Here is a 16,482-nt window from a genome sequence, read left to right as displayed (position 1 = left end):
TTTGAAAAACACTTATAAACATTATAAACACATCATTGAACACTTATATGCTTATTTATATCTTCATTAACACATAAATCACAGTAATTTTCCACAAAATAAGGCTAAACAATCTAGGGTAAAAACACTAGAGTGCATAAATACACTTAACATTATCACCCCAGACTTAAAACCTTATTTGTCCTCAGACATCTCTTTACTCTAAGAATATTCATACATATAAAGGGGTCTGGGGACCCTACACTTAGTCTTTACTATTCTCCTTAGCTCAAATTTTTGGTACTCAGACTTCACATAAACGTGTGACTCAACAAAAACAAAAACTACAAAACTAAAAATAAAACATACCTACTTAACTTTGGTTGCCTCTCATCAACGCCTGATTTAGTGTCGCAGCACGACCCAACTATGACTCATACACATTCCTTCATACTTTTCTCACACTTGGAGGCCATTTTCTTATTCTTTTCTAACATCTTGAGTGTAAACTATCAAAGTTAATAACTTTCTCAACAATAGCCTTTTCAAGATCATCAGTCTGCATTATGTCAGGCTTAGGTGGTTATGGATTAGGATGCTCATTGAGGAATTCCAAAGAGGTCTTTTGTGGAACTATCTCCACCACCCAACACTTATCCCCTTCAATCATAGTAATTATTCACAAGTCTTGGTAATGGGATAGTGTGTTAAGAAATTTATACACTTTAAAAACTGCCTCTTTATTCTCTAACCTCATTGTGAGTGTGCCCTCTCTCATATCAATCAAAGCTTTTCTCTTCGCTAAGAATGGACGTCCCAAGATAATCGACATCTGTTCATCTACCTGAAAATCTAAAACAATAAAGTTAGTAGGAATAATAAACATACCAACCTTTATGAGAACATCCTCTATGACTCCTTCAAGATAGGCTATGGTCTTGCTTGCCAGCTGCAATAGCACTGAGCTCGATCTAGGCTTTACCAAGACCAAAGTATTGAACAAAGAGAGTGGCATTAAGTTGATACTTACCCCTAAATCACTAAGTGTATGGACCACCTTGTTACTGCCAATTTGAATGGGGAGAGTGAACTTCCAAGGGTCTTTAAACTTTTTAGGCATCTTTTGAGTCACCACAAAGCTAGACTCCTTACTGAGTGCTACTGTCTCAGCATTCTACAAATTAATTTTATTAGGGACCATATCCCTCAAGTACTTAGCATACTTGGGTATTCTGCAAAATGTCTAAAAGAGGTAAGTTAATGTGAAGCTCTTTAAATGTGTCAAAGAACTTCTTGAAGCAAGAATCCTCCTTTGCCTTTATTTGCTTCTATGGGACAGGTAGTGTTGGGATCTTCTTTACCTCTTCAACAACTTTTTTTTGAGAACTCAGACTTTCTTAATTTTTTAGCAACTCGGTAACTTACCTGTTTAGGACTCAAATCAGCATCTACCTCCTTAGTTTTCTTTGGAGGTTCTTCATGAAGCTCTTTACCACTCCTCAAAGTGATTGCCATAACTTGTTTTAGATTTTTAGTATCACTTGGTGACCCACCTTGAGGCCTGGTATTTTATGCCTACTGTATTTGACCTAACTGCAACTCCAAGCTCCTTGTAATAGTCTATTGATTATTTATATCCTCTGCCAATTTTGATTGTTCAGCTAAAATCTGTTTCACCATCTCCTCTAAATTGCTATTTGTGGTCTGATTTACTTGAGGTTGGGTTTGTTAAAATTGCTGCTGCTGGGTGTTCCATTGTTGATTTAGTGGCTGAGCTTGCCACTTCGTGTTGTAGGCATTCCCATAGTTAGGCTTCTAAAAATTGCCCACAAACATCACAGACTCATGATTGGCAGCACATATATCTACAAAATGACCACTATTCTGCTGAATTGCATTCACTGCGGCTGCAGGCTATGTAGCACCCAATTTTATGTTACTGAGCTGCGTAGTCAACTGATTTTGAAATACAATAATCTAGTAGATATAGTGGTAAATTGGTCCACCTCCAACATACCTACAATTTTTTTAGTATCATTTCTTGAGTCTGAATGCCACTCGGGATTTCCTTGAGCAATGAGGTTCAATAAAGTATACATCTCATCATACATCATCTCCAAAACTTGACCACCTACTGCTGAATCTAGAAAATTTTTTGTGTTATGGTCAAGTGCCTCAACAAAAGTATGAGCTGATACCTCATTAGACTGTTGATGGGGGGAGGGGGGTACATTCTCAAAGAAGAGCTTTGAACCACTCTCAAGCATGATATAAATTCTCTTTTGGTTTCTGTTTGAAGTATACAATCTCACTACTGAGTCTCGCAGTCTTTCCAGATAGAAAGAATCGAATGAGGAATCTCTGGGATAAGTCATCCCAGGTTATGATTGAATTTTTTGGCTCAGCATTCAATTACTTCTTCATTTTCCCCAAAAATGAAAAAGGGAATAGTATCATCTAACATAATCAGTTGACACACCCGTAGGGATGAATGTGTCACTAATCTCTAAGAATTTCCATAAATGGACTTGTCGATCTTCATGTGAAAGTCCCATGAACTATCCACAGCTGATCAAAACCTTCACCATATTTTGTTTAATCTCAAAATTATCACCAGTAGCCGGTTTGTGAAAAAGGGAGGTTAAATTTTTTAGAAGTGGGATTGCCACTTCTCTAACTATCCTATTGGCTGGTTTTCTTCAGCCATGATAGTAGGATTATCTTGATCTTCTTTGATTTGTGGAATATAGAGGATAAGGATTACTTCTCTCCTTTGTTGATTGAAGCGTTGCTCAGGTTTGGGGCTTGGTTCAACCAATTCCCGATCCCTTGCCTGCTTACTACTTTGAAAACCTATTTCCTGCAAATAAAAAACCAAGACCAAGCATAAAACACCAAAGTAATTGCAAAAACCAAAACTAAAATTAAAACAGTTGCCAAATTATAAGTCCCAAGCAACGACACCAAAAACTAGATAGAGCACACACAAGTGTACGTGATCTACTAAGTAATATAGTGGCCTTAAGGAAAGCCAATTATCGATCCCACAGAGACTTGTTCCAAAAAATATAACATTATAGTTCACTTATTAAGATTTGCTTAATGCGAAGTAACCAAAAAGAGTTTGGAGATTTGTAAAACTAAACGTAAAGTAAACAGTGCATAAAATAAAAGACTTGAGACAACCAATAGAGTAAAACCAAGGGTTAAAGCACTTCAAACAATCATACTATGCTATTGAACTTCATTTGTTAATTCTCTTATCTTGGTTGTTGATTCGTAGGGTTTTTCGCATGATCATGGTCTCCCGACCTCTAATCATTTATCTAACTGGACATTACAACTACATCATTGAGCGGGGATGTAATAATCCAATTAAGTGCTTAAAGCTATCACCTTACATGTGAACCAAGCAAGGATTCTAGGTAAATCCCTGTTCTATATGCTAATTTGAATTCCTTATTTCATAAAGGAATAATAACCTTACTTTGTTTATCCCCACATTCTATTTTCCTATTCCCCCTTTCGAGATCAAAAGGTCGACAATATGTGTATTCTAATGTTAGATACTCCTTAAAATAATTAAAAAAAGGATTAAAAAACAACCAAATATGATAAGAAAATCTAGAAACTCAACTCAAAATAATAGTAGTCATGTTCTTGGCTTTAACCCCGGAAAGGGGGCTTTTAGCCACTAATCGACATAATCGTGATCCAAATAATTGAGTACATAATCAGATATATTAAAAAGATAAAGTTTAAGAATAATAACCCTAAATAAAGTGTTTTGCGTCCCCTCACAATGCTCCAAGACATCCAAAGATGTTTAACAAAGTGTGCACAAGTTATATATATAGTTGGAAGGAATTTTGCGGGCATGTAAATGAGGGGGCATCATGCCGATGGACGAACCAGATGCCTACAGCATAGTGGACTACATTTCACCACTCAAATGGGGGATTCATGGGATCCATATCCTTCTATGGTTGGCGCATCACGTGCTACTCGCCTCCACTCACTAAAATTGGCCAATTGCTCCAATATTTGTCTAAGTGTTCCACCGCTTCTCTTCTTGGCTTATGGTACTAATTTACCTTGGTCATCTTGTATATCATAATAATATCATCCAAGTCAACTCATCAAGCATCCTACATGATAAAACTCCACACATTAGAGTTCAATATAACACAACCTCAACAATAGCGAACTAGAAACTCAAACGAAGCACTAGTCTCGACCACTTTACACTTAATCTTATTGTTGACTCGTGGCTCATTTCATTTGAAATTTGAACACTATAAACATGTTTTAACCATATAATTACACATTTAAATCATTAGGAACTGATTTGACACTTTAGAATCCATCACGATAGACTAAAACAATACCTAGCTCAAGCTAGTAAAACTAGTTTTCTCGTCTAGACTCTAAATGATTGATTTGAACCCAAACTTGTTTTAAAACACTTGTAAACATTATAAATAATTCCTTGAACACTTAGATTCTTATTTATATCTTCATTAACACATAAAGAAGATGAATTATCCCAGAAACAAGGCTAAATAAGCTAGGATAACAACATAGAGTGCATAAACACACCCAACATCAATCCCCTAAATGAGCATGTTTCTCACGCCAAATTCAGGGAATGCTTTCACTACCTTATCCCATTTTTTAGCTGCTTTGAAAAACCATTAGGCTGTTTCCCCAGTCAATCCAGTGGCAAATACAGTTGCAATTAGGATTTGGGATTTTACTCAGATGAATCCCTCTTTATTTTCTGGATCCAATCCTGAGAAGGATCCACAGAAGTTTCTGGACATGGTGCAGAAAGTGACAGATATGATGGGCATCACTTTGAGTGAGAGTGTAGAGTTGGCTGTATATCAATTGTTGGGTGTAGCTCACACCTGGTTTAAGCAGTAGAAGAAAGACTGAGGTATTGATGTAGGGCCTGTAGAGTGGGAGGAGTTTGCCCAGCTTTTTTAAATAGGTTCTACCCTATAGAGTTAAGTAAAGCTAAGTTTTAGGAGTTCATTAATTTGAAGTAGGGTAATATGAGTGTGAAAGAGTACTCGCTTAAGTTCACTCAGTTGGCGAGGTATGCTCCTACTATGGTGGTGGATAATAGGTCTAGAATGAGTAATTTTATATTTGGTGTAGCTAATAGTATATAAAGAGTATAGGACCACCATGTTGATTAAGAAGATAGACCTATCAAGACTCATGGTTCATGCTCAACTGATTAAGGAGGAAAATCATAAGAAGAAGGTGAAAGAGAATAAGAGGGCCAAAATAGGTAGTTTCAACTTTTCTCAGCCAAGTTTAGAAGGTGGTAATCTTTCTCAATTCCATCAAAATTTTTTAGCACCAGCTCTATCTTTAGCTAGTGCACTAGTGCCTAAGTTCAGGAAAGACTTTTGGGATAGGGCACCAAGCTCTAAGTCCCAAGGTAGTGTGAACAATGGTCGTACTAATCTTCTTTGCTAAAAATATGGTAGGAATCATTAGGGTGAATGTAAGGCTGGTAGTGATGTGTGTTTTAGATGTGGCCAGCCAGGCCACAGGGTCAGGGATTGCTCAGGGGTTGGTCAACAGGGTTAGTCCAATTATTTTTTAGCTCTAATCGATTGCCCGACTCAGTAGGGTGCCACTTCTAGTTTAACCAGTGGGCAACACCAGAATATATTATATGTTATCCAGAATCAGTATGATCAAGAAAGTTATCCTGATGTGGTTACGGGTATGTTACAGGTCTTTCATCTTTATGTTTATGTGTTATTAGACCCCGGAGCTTTACTTTCTTTTGTGACTCCATATATATCCGTCAACTTTAGTGTCAGTCCCAAAACATTAGCAGAACTTTTCTCAGTGTCTACCCCTGAGCCAAATAGGTATAAAGAAATTTCCTGGTCACAGCATCTCAAAAAATCACTTCAGTTGATCTTATAGAGTTAGAGATGACTGATTTTGATATCATTCTTGACATGGATTGACTCCACTCATGATATGCCTCAGTTGAATGTATAAATAGAGTTGTTTAGTTTTAGTTTCCTAATGAACCAATAATTAAATAGAGGGCTAGTACTTCAGTACCTAAATGTCAGTTTGTTTCTTATCTTATAGAAAGAAAGATGATATCTAAGGGGTGTATTTACCATCTTTTCTGAGTCAAAGACTCAAATTCTAAGGATTCGAGTCTTGAGTCAGTTCTAGTAACAAATGAATTTCCATATGTGTTCTCTGAAGATCTTCACGAAGTTCCTTCTATAAGGAAATTGACTTTGGAATAGATCTCTTTCTAGACACATAACCTATCTCCATTCCACCCTACAGAATAGATCTAACCGAGTTTAAGGAATTGAAAAAATAGTTAAAAGATCTCTTAGATAAGGATTTCATTAGGTCTAGTATTTTTTCATAGGGTGCTCTAATCCTGTTCGTGCATAAGAAAGATAGTTCTCTCAAAATGTGCATTGACTACCGTCAGTTGAATAAAGTCATAATCCAAAATAAGTATCCACTCCCCAGACTTGATGACTTGTTAGACCAACTTTAGGATGCTAGTTATTTCTTTTAAATAGACCTCAGATCCGGCTATTATTAGCTTAGATTTAGAGAATATGACATCCCAAAGACAGCCTTCAGAACTCAATGTGGTCACTTTGAATTCCTAGCATGTCCTTCGGACTAATAAATACCCCTGAAGCTTTCATAGACTTGATAAATAGGGTGTTCAAGAATTACTTGGATATGTTCGTCATAGTCTTCATTGATGATATCCTTGTCTATTCTCGTAATGAGAATGATCATGCAAATATTTGAGGGTTGTGTTGCAGACCCTTAGAGATCATCAGTTATTTCCTAAGTTTAGTAAGTGCTAATTTTAGCTAAGATTAGTAGTTTTTCTTTGCTATTTAGTTTCTAGTGATGGCATCTGAGTTAACCCTCAAAAGGTCGAAATAGTAAAAAACTAGCCTAAACTCATCTCTCTATCAGACATCAGGAGTTTCTTGGGTTTGGCTGGCTGTTATAGATAATTTGTTAAAGGTTTTTCTTCTATTACCTATCCTATATCTCTATTAATTCAAAATAAAGTCAAATTTTAGTGGTCAGATTCATGCAAGAAGAGTTTTCAGGAGTTAAAGACTCGACTCACTTCTGCCCCAGTCTTGACTTTGCCAGATGGTTTTGATGGATTTGTGCTTTATTGTAATTCTTCCAGAGTTGGTCTTGTTTTTGTTTTGATACATAAAGGTAAGGTCATAGCCTACTCCTCTAGACAACTTAAACCCCATTAAAAGAATTATCCAACCCATGATCTTGAGTTGACAACAGTTGTTTTCGCCTTGAAAATTTGGAGGCATTATCTTTATGAGGATCATGTTGATGTGTTCACGGATCATAAGAGCTTACAGTAAATATTCATGCAGAAATATTTGAATCTTTGTCAAAGAAAGTGGCCTGATTTATTAAAAATTATGATATAATTGTGTTTTATCATCCGAGCAAAGGCAATGAAGTGGTAGATGCCCTTAGTAGATTGTGTATAGGTATTGTTTCTCATGTTGAGGGAGATAAGAAGAAGTTAGTCCATGAAGTTCATCATCTTGGTAAATTAGGTGTTTATTTGGTTGATTCAGCTGAAGGTAGTATATGGGTTTAGAATGGTTCGGAATCTTTATTGGTTACCGAAGTGAAAGAAATGCAAAATAGGGATCCCAGTTTGGTTAAGTTAAAAGAGGCAGTTAGAGATCAGAAGGTGAAGATTTTCTCCTAACGAGGAGATGGTGTGCTTTGTTGTCAAAGTAGGTTATGTGTTCCATGTGTTGATGGTTTGAGATAGTAAACTTTAGCAAAAGCACATGGTGTGTGGTACTCTATTCATCCAGGAACCACTAAGATGTACTGTGATTTATGGGAAATCTATTAGTAGAATGGTATGAAGAAGGATATCGTAGAGTTTGTGGCTAAGTGTTCAAATTTTCAATAGGTCAAAGTTTAGTAGGAAAGGCCTATTAGTATATTACAGGAGTTTAGCATCCCCACTTTGAAGTGGGAAGTGGTGAATATGTATTTTATGACAGGTTTGCCTCATACACATCATCAACATAATTCAATTTGGTTCATTATAGATAGAATGACCAAATCAACTCATTTCTTGGTTATTCATACATCATATTCAGTCGAGGATTATGCTAGACTCTATCTACGAGAGTTGGTTAAGTTGTATGGAATTCTATTATCTATCATCTCAAATAAAGGTACTCAGTTTATCTCTTACTTTTGGAAGGCTTTTTAGAAGGGTCTTGGTACCCAAGTTTATCTTAGTACAACTTTTCATTCTCAGATAGATGGTCAGGAAGAATAGACCATTCAAACTTTAGAGGATATGTTGAGAGCCTATGTTATTGAATTTAATGGTAGTTGGGATGAACACTTATCTTTGATTAAGTTTGCTACAACAATAGTTATCACTTCAGTATTCAAATGGCTCTATTTGAGGCTCTCTATGGAGGGATATATAGATCTTCTATTGGCTGGTTTGAGGTAGGTGAGGTTGCTTTGATAGGGCCAAATTAGTATTTGAGGCATTAGAGAAAGTTTAGTTGATTCAAGAAAGGATGAAGACAACCCAAAGCCGTTAGAAATCTTATCCAGATGTGATGAGAAGGGATCTTGAGTTTGAGGTTGGTGATTTGGTCTATTTGAATATTTCACCTATGAAGGGAGTAAAGAGATTTGGCAAGAAAGGGAAACTCAGTCCCCACTATATTGTCCCATATAGAATCTTGCACCGTATTGGGAAGGTAGCTATAAGCTTGAGTTGCCTATTGATTTGGCATCAATGCATCCATTGTTTCATGTTTCCTTGTTAAAGAAATGAATTGGTGATTGAGTTTATGTTGTTCCTTTAGGAAGCGTGCAAATTAAGGATCACCTTTCCTACGAAGAAGTCCCAGTTAAGATCCTTGATCATCAAATTTGTAGGCTAAGGAAAAAAGGAGTTCCCTTAGTTAAAGTTTTTTGGCAGAATTAGTCTATTGAGGGAGCTACTTGGGAAGAACAAACAGATATGCAAGCCAAGTACCCTCATCTTTTCTCTGTAAACTCAGGTTCAGCTTGAGGTAACTATTTTACTTATATTAAATCTTTTCCGTTATTTTACTTATATTAAATCTTTTCCGTTCTCTATTTCATCTATGTAACCAATCTTATGTCATTGGATGCATTCACAAAATCAGTTCAGTTCATGTATCATACTTTAGACTTAGTTATGTAATCATGTTCCAAATCATGCATGTTCAGTATATGGTCTTAGTTGCCTTAGTATTCTCAGTCTAACTAGTCTCATTTGAGGATGAATGTTCCCAAGGGGGAGATATTCTAATACCCCATAAGATCCTAACTTGGTTCAGTTGTAGTTACATGCTTAAGGGGTCCAAGGCTTGAAATTTTCACTAAGTGTTAAGGACTTAGTCATTTTCAAGACCCCTAAACTTCATAGATCTTTATTTTGGTATTCCCGACCCTGAGATATTGGTTTTTGAGTTGAGTCATGTTTAGGTAGCTTAATAGAATGTCTTAGGAGAGTTTCGGGATTTTTAGAAGAGTTTTGGGACGTGTTTGGATAGTTGAAATTGTGAGCCAACGCGATAAGCCTACGGTGCATTGGTCTCTCCCATGGGGATAGGGTCTACAGTGCATTGCTTTCTCCCTCGGAGTAAGTGACACGGTGTGTTGCTTTCTCCCTCATAGAGAAGGACGTGACGTGTTCTCTATCTTGTCCAGCTCTTTTATTAATGAAATCAAAGGGAAATTAAGTCTTTTCCCCTCAACCCAATTCGTCCATAACACGATTTGGGGCGTCAATTGGGGTATTATTTTCCTCTTTCTCTCAAAATTACTCTCAAGAAAAACCCTCATCCTTCCCAAGAAAAAACCAAGATCTTTCTTCAAGAATCCAAGAGTTCAAGACCCAAGTCCAAGCTATCTTCAAAAACCTAACAATTGAGGTATGTGGGGTATTCATCAATGGGTCTTTTTCACCCATTAAGCCCAAAAACCTTCTCTTTGATTAAAATATGGGTTCCTGCTTTATTATGGAGTTTTATATGTGCAAGATTGGTAAAATTCATGTCATTTCTTAGTAATTGAACTCAGTTTCATGTCCACGTATGATCCCATGAAAGGTTAGGTTAATTCATGTTTTAAACTACAATTTCCCATGTTGTGATTCAAGTGAATTTCATAATACAATATCAAATTATGAATTCAACCATGTAATCATGTTGTTTCCTCATGTTTAACACATTCCCATGTTCAAGTTCATGATTCTTACTCGTTTAGTGAAATGTTCTATTTTGGGTCTTTGAACCATGATTTCATACTACAGTTTTAAGCTTTGATATCGTATTTTATGATCATTCAGAGGGTAATGAAAACCCAATACCTATGTGTTTAATATGATTTCTGATTTTCAAGTAATAAGTCAGTTAAGCCATGAATCTTATCATTATATTCAGATATTTATGATCATGATAAGCACTATCATTAATAATGTTCAGTTAAACTTAGTTTAGTTTAGTACCAGTCTCAGTTCAATTGGGAGTAGTATTTAGCACCGAGCGAACCCAGGGATGGGGTTTCACCTGCCAATAGAGGGGGTGACCTTTAGTAGAAGCCCCTGAGGTCCAGAACTATGTAGCCAGCGTAGGTTAGAAATGTCTTCCTGCTAGTGGAGGGTTGACGTATATCTCATTATAGCACCTGCCAGTAGAGATTGACTCCCTATTCCTTCAAAACACTAGTTTAGTGGATCCACACAGCCAGTGTTAGTACCCGTGGCACGGTACCAATGCTTTTCCAACTGGGGTTACAGGTTAGACCCCGATTAGTTCAGATTGAAGTATGTCGGTTACATGATACCTCCCACAGTCTCAGTTAGTATACAATATGTCTCAACTTAGGTTTGCTTGACCAAAGCATAAAGATTTGTAGTCATTTAGTTATGCAGAATTCAATCTTTTAGATTACAGAGTATTTCAGAAATATGTTTATGCTTGGTATTGCATTCTCTGATATTACAATTACATGCATTCATTCTCAGTTATCTCATGCATATCAGCCAGTCCTCATCTTACCTACCGGTACATTCAAAGTACTGATCGCATACTTTTCTTTGTGCTATGTTGTCTTATAAAATAGGGTCGGGCATTCAATTTCTCGACCATTCTTAGACATCTTAGCATTACCCAGCAGCAATAGTGGTGAGTCCTTATCCATCAAGGAAATGATATATAATGTCAGTTATTTCAGTATTTCCTTATGTTCAGTTAGTCGAGTCAGTTAGTTCTTTTGTTTTTTTATCAGTTGTTTCAGACATATAGTGTAGTTTCTAGTATTTTTATAAAATATTTCAGATATGTCATTACTACAAATTTCAGTATTCAAATTTATAGCATCTTATCAGCTTATCTTCCACATATGTTTTGTATTATTATTTTACTCAGTGCTTACATCATATACCAGTTCATGGGTTAGCTTGTAGTCACTTGTGGCTGTAAGCATCGTTGTCTCGATTAGGGGGTAGCATAGAGTTGTGACACCCGATCAACCAATGTTTCTAAGAAGTAATCAATAAAAGTTTTCTGATCTTTCAATCTCATAGAGGTTTCACAATTAATATTATAAAAAACTAAGTAAAAATGAAGCTAAGTCCTAATATTTATAGCCATGAGCCACTTATTACATATATGAGTTGAAATGTGACCCAATTTCATAAAAAGGTACAAGTTGCCTACTTAGGCCCATATGTCCATGTAGATGATGACCTATTGGCAAATATGGAGCAGCTTCTGGCACAGGTGAGTGACCTGCTGCACAAAGGGATCCAGATTGTCATTTAGCTCCTCTTATCTTTTCGGACAACCTCTCTAGTGGCTTTCTTAACTCCAAGCTAACTTCCATATGTGATTTTACTTTACTTGGAGGTCAGAATGGACCTCCAAATATAGCCTTGTGTCCTAGTGATCATTTTGTCTAGGATCCGTCGCTCCTGACATACAAGCCAAGAAAGATTGGCATCAATTTGGCTTGCATCATCCTCTTCTTCTTGAAAAGGATTCAAACTGGAATCCCATCCTTGTAAAGTCAAAAGGAAAATGAGAAACCATAATTTCCTCATGGCATGAGGGTTAGAGTTAGTAACAATAAGTTTATCACCACACCAAGAAGTCACACACTTCACATACAACCAAGCATCACCATGATCAATAAAGGTAAAACTTAGTTACGTAAAAGGCATTGGGAAAAAGGTTTACCACAAGAATCATGATAACTAGGAAACCATACATGAAAAACCATATTGGTTCTATGTTTCAAAAAGTAGAAAACCCTTTCTAAGTTAAGAAGCACAAGATTTTTGTCATAGCTAAGTGTAGTGTCATGAATAAGATCATCCAAAGTTAATATTTCACTTAATGCACTAGCTATCTTTGAGAATGGGATTACTTTGAAATAATCACGAGGGTCAAATGGATAGAGTGGACAAAGACGAGGGTCTAGACAATACTCTACTGATTTTGTCCAAATTACATCTCACAATGAAGTATAATTTCCCCTGACTTCCTAACTTGTAAACTTGTCATGCTTCGTTAAACTCTCTCAATGCATTGGGTGCAGAATCTAATAAGTTATATATAACCGATCATCTTTTGAATGCTTTTGGTGAATATCACTCATTACCTTTGAGTCTCAAAGTGTCGTGTTGCTAACCCTTTTCCTGCCTAAATTAACTATTACCTTTTGAGATGTAAATTAGATGAGGGTTGATAGCCTCAAATTACTATTGTGATCTTCTTTTTATAATCTATATATCTCTTTTGAAGTAAGTATCAAATACAGGTAGGTTCTTAACGTCTGCAATCATTAAGAAAGAAATCAAACCAAATAAAATCACAATACATGTAAGAAAATCATTCAAACAAAACTTAGCACCTCCTCTACTTTATTAATCTATCATGGTTCCCATAATCCTAGTTGTGGGATTTAGCAACTCATGGTTTGAAAATCACAATTATTAATCATAGACAAAATTATAATTATGAACTTCCAAATTGAGGAGAATAAATCGGAAATCTTGAATTCTCCAAGAGAAAAAAATAAAGATGGAGAAGAAAATACTAAATTAATTTTTTTCGACCTCCACAGCGGCTTCAAGCTTTCTCTAATAAAAAAATTACAAGTTAGTTCTTTAGAACTTGTAAAAAGTTACATAAAAATTATTTTTAAGGAATATTTATAGGTGCAAGAAAAATCTCAAAATAAAATATCTGAGTCTAAAATAGCCTAGAAAAAAATCAGTCCAAATTGGACTAGATTGCGTTAAAACAATGGCGTCTAACTTTTTCTATTGCATCCAGATGCTGACACGAGGCATTGCATAGCCGCTACAATTGCAATTGTAAATTGCACTTATCATATATAGAAAATCATATTATTATATTCAATTCAATCCATTAAGTTGCTTGCTTGATTTTCTTATAGAACTTAATTTTAATTCCGTTTTTTGCTCCAAGTTTCTTCATATTCACACTAATTTAATCCTACAAATAAAAATATAATATTAAGTATAATTCATAAAATTAACGCTCAAAAAGGATAAATAAAAATACTAAATACGAGGCAAATAATGACTAAATATATAGTTTTGACCTCACATCAACACCCCACACATAGACTTTTGTTCATTCTCGAGAAAGCATTAAAACTCATCTCAAATAACTAAATTTAGGAATATCACCTCTTTGGTTGATACAAACAACTAGGCCAAATAACAATTCACAACATCAAGTACACTTTTTGATTATTATGTAAGAAGTATAAACAAACAACAAACTTCTAACCTTCTAATCTCATAGATAGACTTTAATTTCTCAAATTTAAGTTTGCTTACCTATACTTGTCAAAGAAAGTTAATAACATCACCTATCTATCTTGAAACAAGTGCTCTTATAAGAATAAATAGTCCAAACACTCATTTCAAAAGATTGAATATAATTTAAGGACTCAGCATCAAAGAACAACTCTCACACTCACAACAAAATTTCACATGTATGCACAAAGAACCATAAGCTTGCCCATTATGTACAACTCCACTAATTAAGTATGCTCGAATAGAATGAAATAGGAATTTATCGAGTTGTAATATTGTATAAGGGACGGGTGGGAGAACTATATAATAGTGACTTACCTTTTCCTAAGTACTTTGCCCTTTTTAAACTTCATCACCCATTATTTTCTTCACTTTTATTTTTCAGCCCTCTCTTCACTATTAATTTTCACCAGTATTTCTCATTCAAATCAAGAATGCTACAATCAATTTTTTTCTCAAGTATCTTTTTTCTTTTAATTTCACATACTTTCAAAGAGGGTTTTTTCATTAATTTGTAGCTATCATTGGTCACCTTTTATACTCAATATCCACTTTCTTCAAATTTACCAACTATAAACACATTTTATGCCATTGTGCTTAAGGAAGTTGGGTGCAAAAATTAGGGATTCAAATAAAAGGATCAAGATAAAAATAGGCTACCAAAAAAATAGTCTACACGCTCAATGGGGCTAACTAGTGATATAATATCTGAAAAGGCTAAAATATACACGACATATGAAAGAAAGCCTATTGTCATATTCTAAGTAAAGCAATACTTTTTATTTTGCTTTAGTAACATGCAGGTTAAATTCTAGACTAAGATACAAAATATGAAATATATGCAGAAAATTCTCACCACACATGGCACAAACATCAATCAAGATGGATCAATTCTACTTCTAAGGAAAATAGAGTCATAACAAACTACAAAAATATGAATAAGTTATCTACAATAATTTATTGTATACACAAGCATCACAGAAAATTACTACTCAAAATTAGGTCTAAATTACTAGTATCAATAAAAAAAATATTTTCATCTATAAAAAAAATAATCAAAAAAATAAAAAATAAAAGAAAAAACTTATTTCTAAAAAAATAATAAATTTCAAAGGCAACCCTCGGAAAAAATCCAAAAAGAAAAACCAAGAGGTGGACAAAATATGCTCTACTAAAGATATAAAAAACAAAAACAAAAACTATTTTAATCTAAAGAATGAAAGTAAAATCATTTTGAATTTTGTTAAGACTTTTTCATTTTTTTTATTTTTAACTAAAAATAAATAAATAAATAAATAAATAAAACCTATAACATATTTTATCCTTAACAAATTGTAATACCCTATATTTTGGACTAGAATGAAAATCCGACATTCATATGCGTAGCTGTTCCAAAAGCCTCGAATCCTATATAGTTTAGTATTTTAATCAATTATGTAGTGTGTGAATCTATTTGAGCATGAATTAAGATCATATAGGTCCCCTAACTCAAGGGCGAGTTGAAATCTTTCCTATCATTCAAGTTATAGTGAGTGTCAAAACTTGGGTCAACTTTAATCAACCATATCTCCTTGTATATATCAAATTAGAGGACCTACTATATAACAAATGAAAGCTCTTTGAATTATCTTTCCAACGATGTCAAATTTTTCAAAAACTAATATCGGAGCAAGGAGTTATGCCCATTTTACTTCAGCATGTCAGGATGGGAAACTGAGTGACGACATTCGTGATAAGCTGTCACGAGCATGACGACCTATCACCAATGTCGTCATCCCTGGGCAGATTTCTATCCCCAGTGCTGAAATTTTGTAATAAGCTGTCACGCACATGATGGCCTATCACCAATGTCGTCAACCTTAACTAGAAAATCAAAATTTCACCCTTATGTGACGATATTTTGTGACGACTTATCACCAGCTTGACGGCTTGTCACATATGTCGTCAGCTATTTTTTTCAGCAATTTAAGGACGTTTTTGCAAGGGTATTTTGGTATTTTCCCATCTTTTGGAGGTCTCTATAAATATGAGTAACCCCATTTAAATTCTAATTTCATCATTTACTCTTCCAATTCCCTTAGGAGAAAATATCTAGGGTTTTATTCAAGAACCCTAATCTTCCAAAAATCATCCATAAATTCTTCAATATTTCTTCAAGAATCAAGTTCCTCATAGTGTGGGCTTCAAGAATCATTTATTACAAGTGCAAATAGAGTCTCAAGCATTAGAATTCATCCAATTTCAAAGATTAAGGTATGTAGATATTGATTCTTAGGTTCCTTTCATCCAAGAAGCTCAAGAACTCTTTTTAAAATATGAAGATTTTATGTTTCTGAGATTCCATGATTTGTATGAGTTGAAATTGATGTTACATGTGTTGTTGAGTTTTGATTCATGTTTGTTTACAAGATTCATGAGCTTTGACCCTAGTAGGTGGAATCCATGTGATATTTGTGATGAATCTTTCTTATGTTGCTTTCTATGTGATGTGTTCATGACTTTTGGGTGTAGAAATGGTTGAATAAGCGAAGCATGTCCCCCATAGGTTTGATAAAGAGCTTAGGTGA

This window comes from Capsicum annuum, chromosome 11 (genome assembly GCF_002878395.1).
Source record: "Capsicum annuum cultivar UCD-10X-F1 chromosome 11, UCD10Xv1.1, whole genome shotgun sequence".
Lineage (NCBI taxonomy): Eukaryota > Viridiplantae > Streptophyta > Magnoliopsida > Solanales > Solanaceae > Capsicum > Capsicum annuum.
This window is presented reverse-complemented; position numbering follows the sequence as displayed.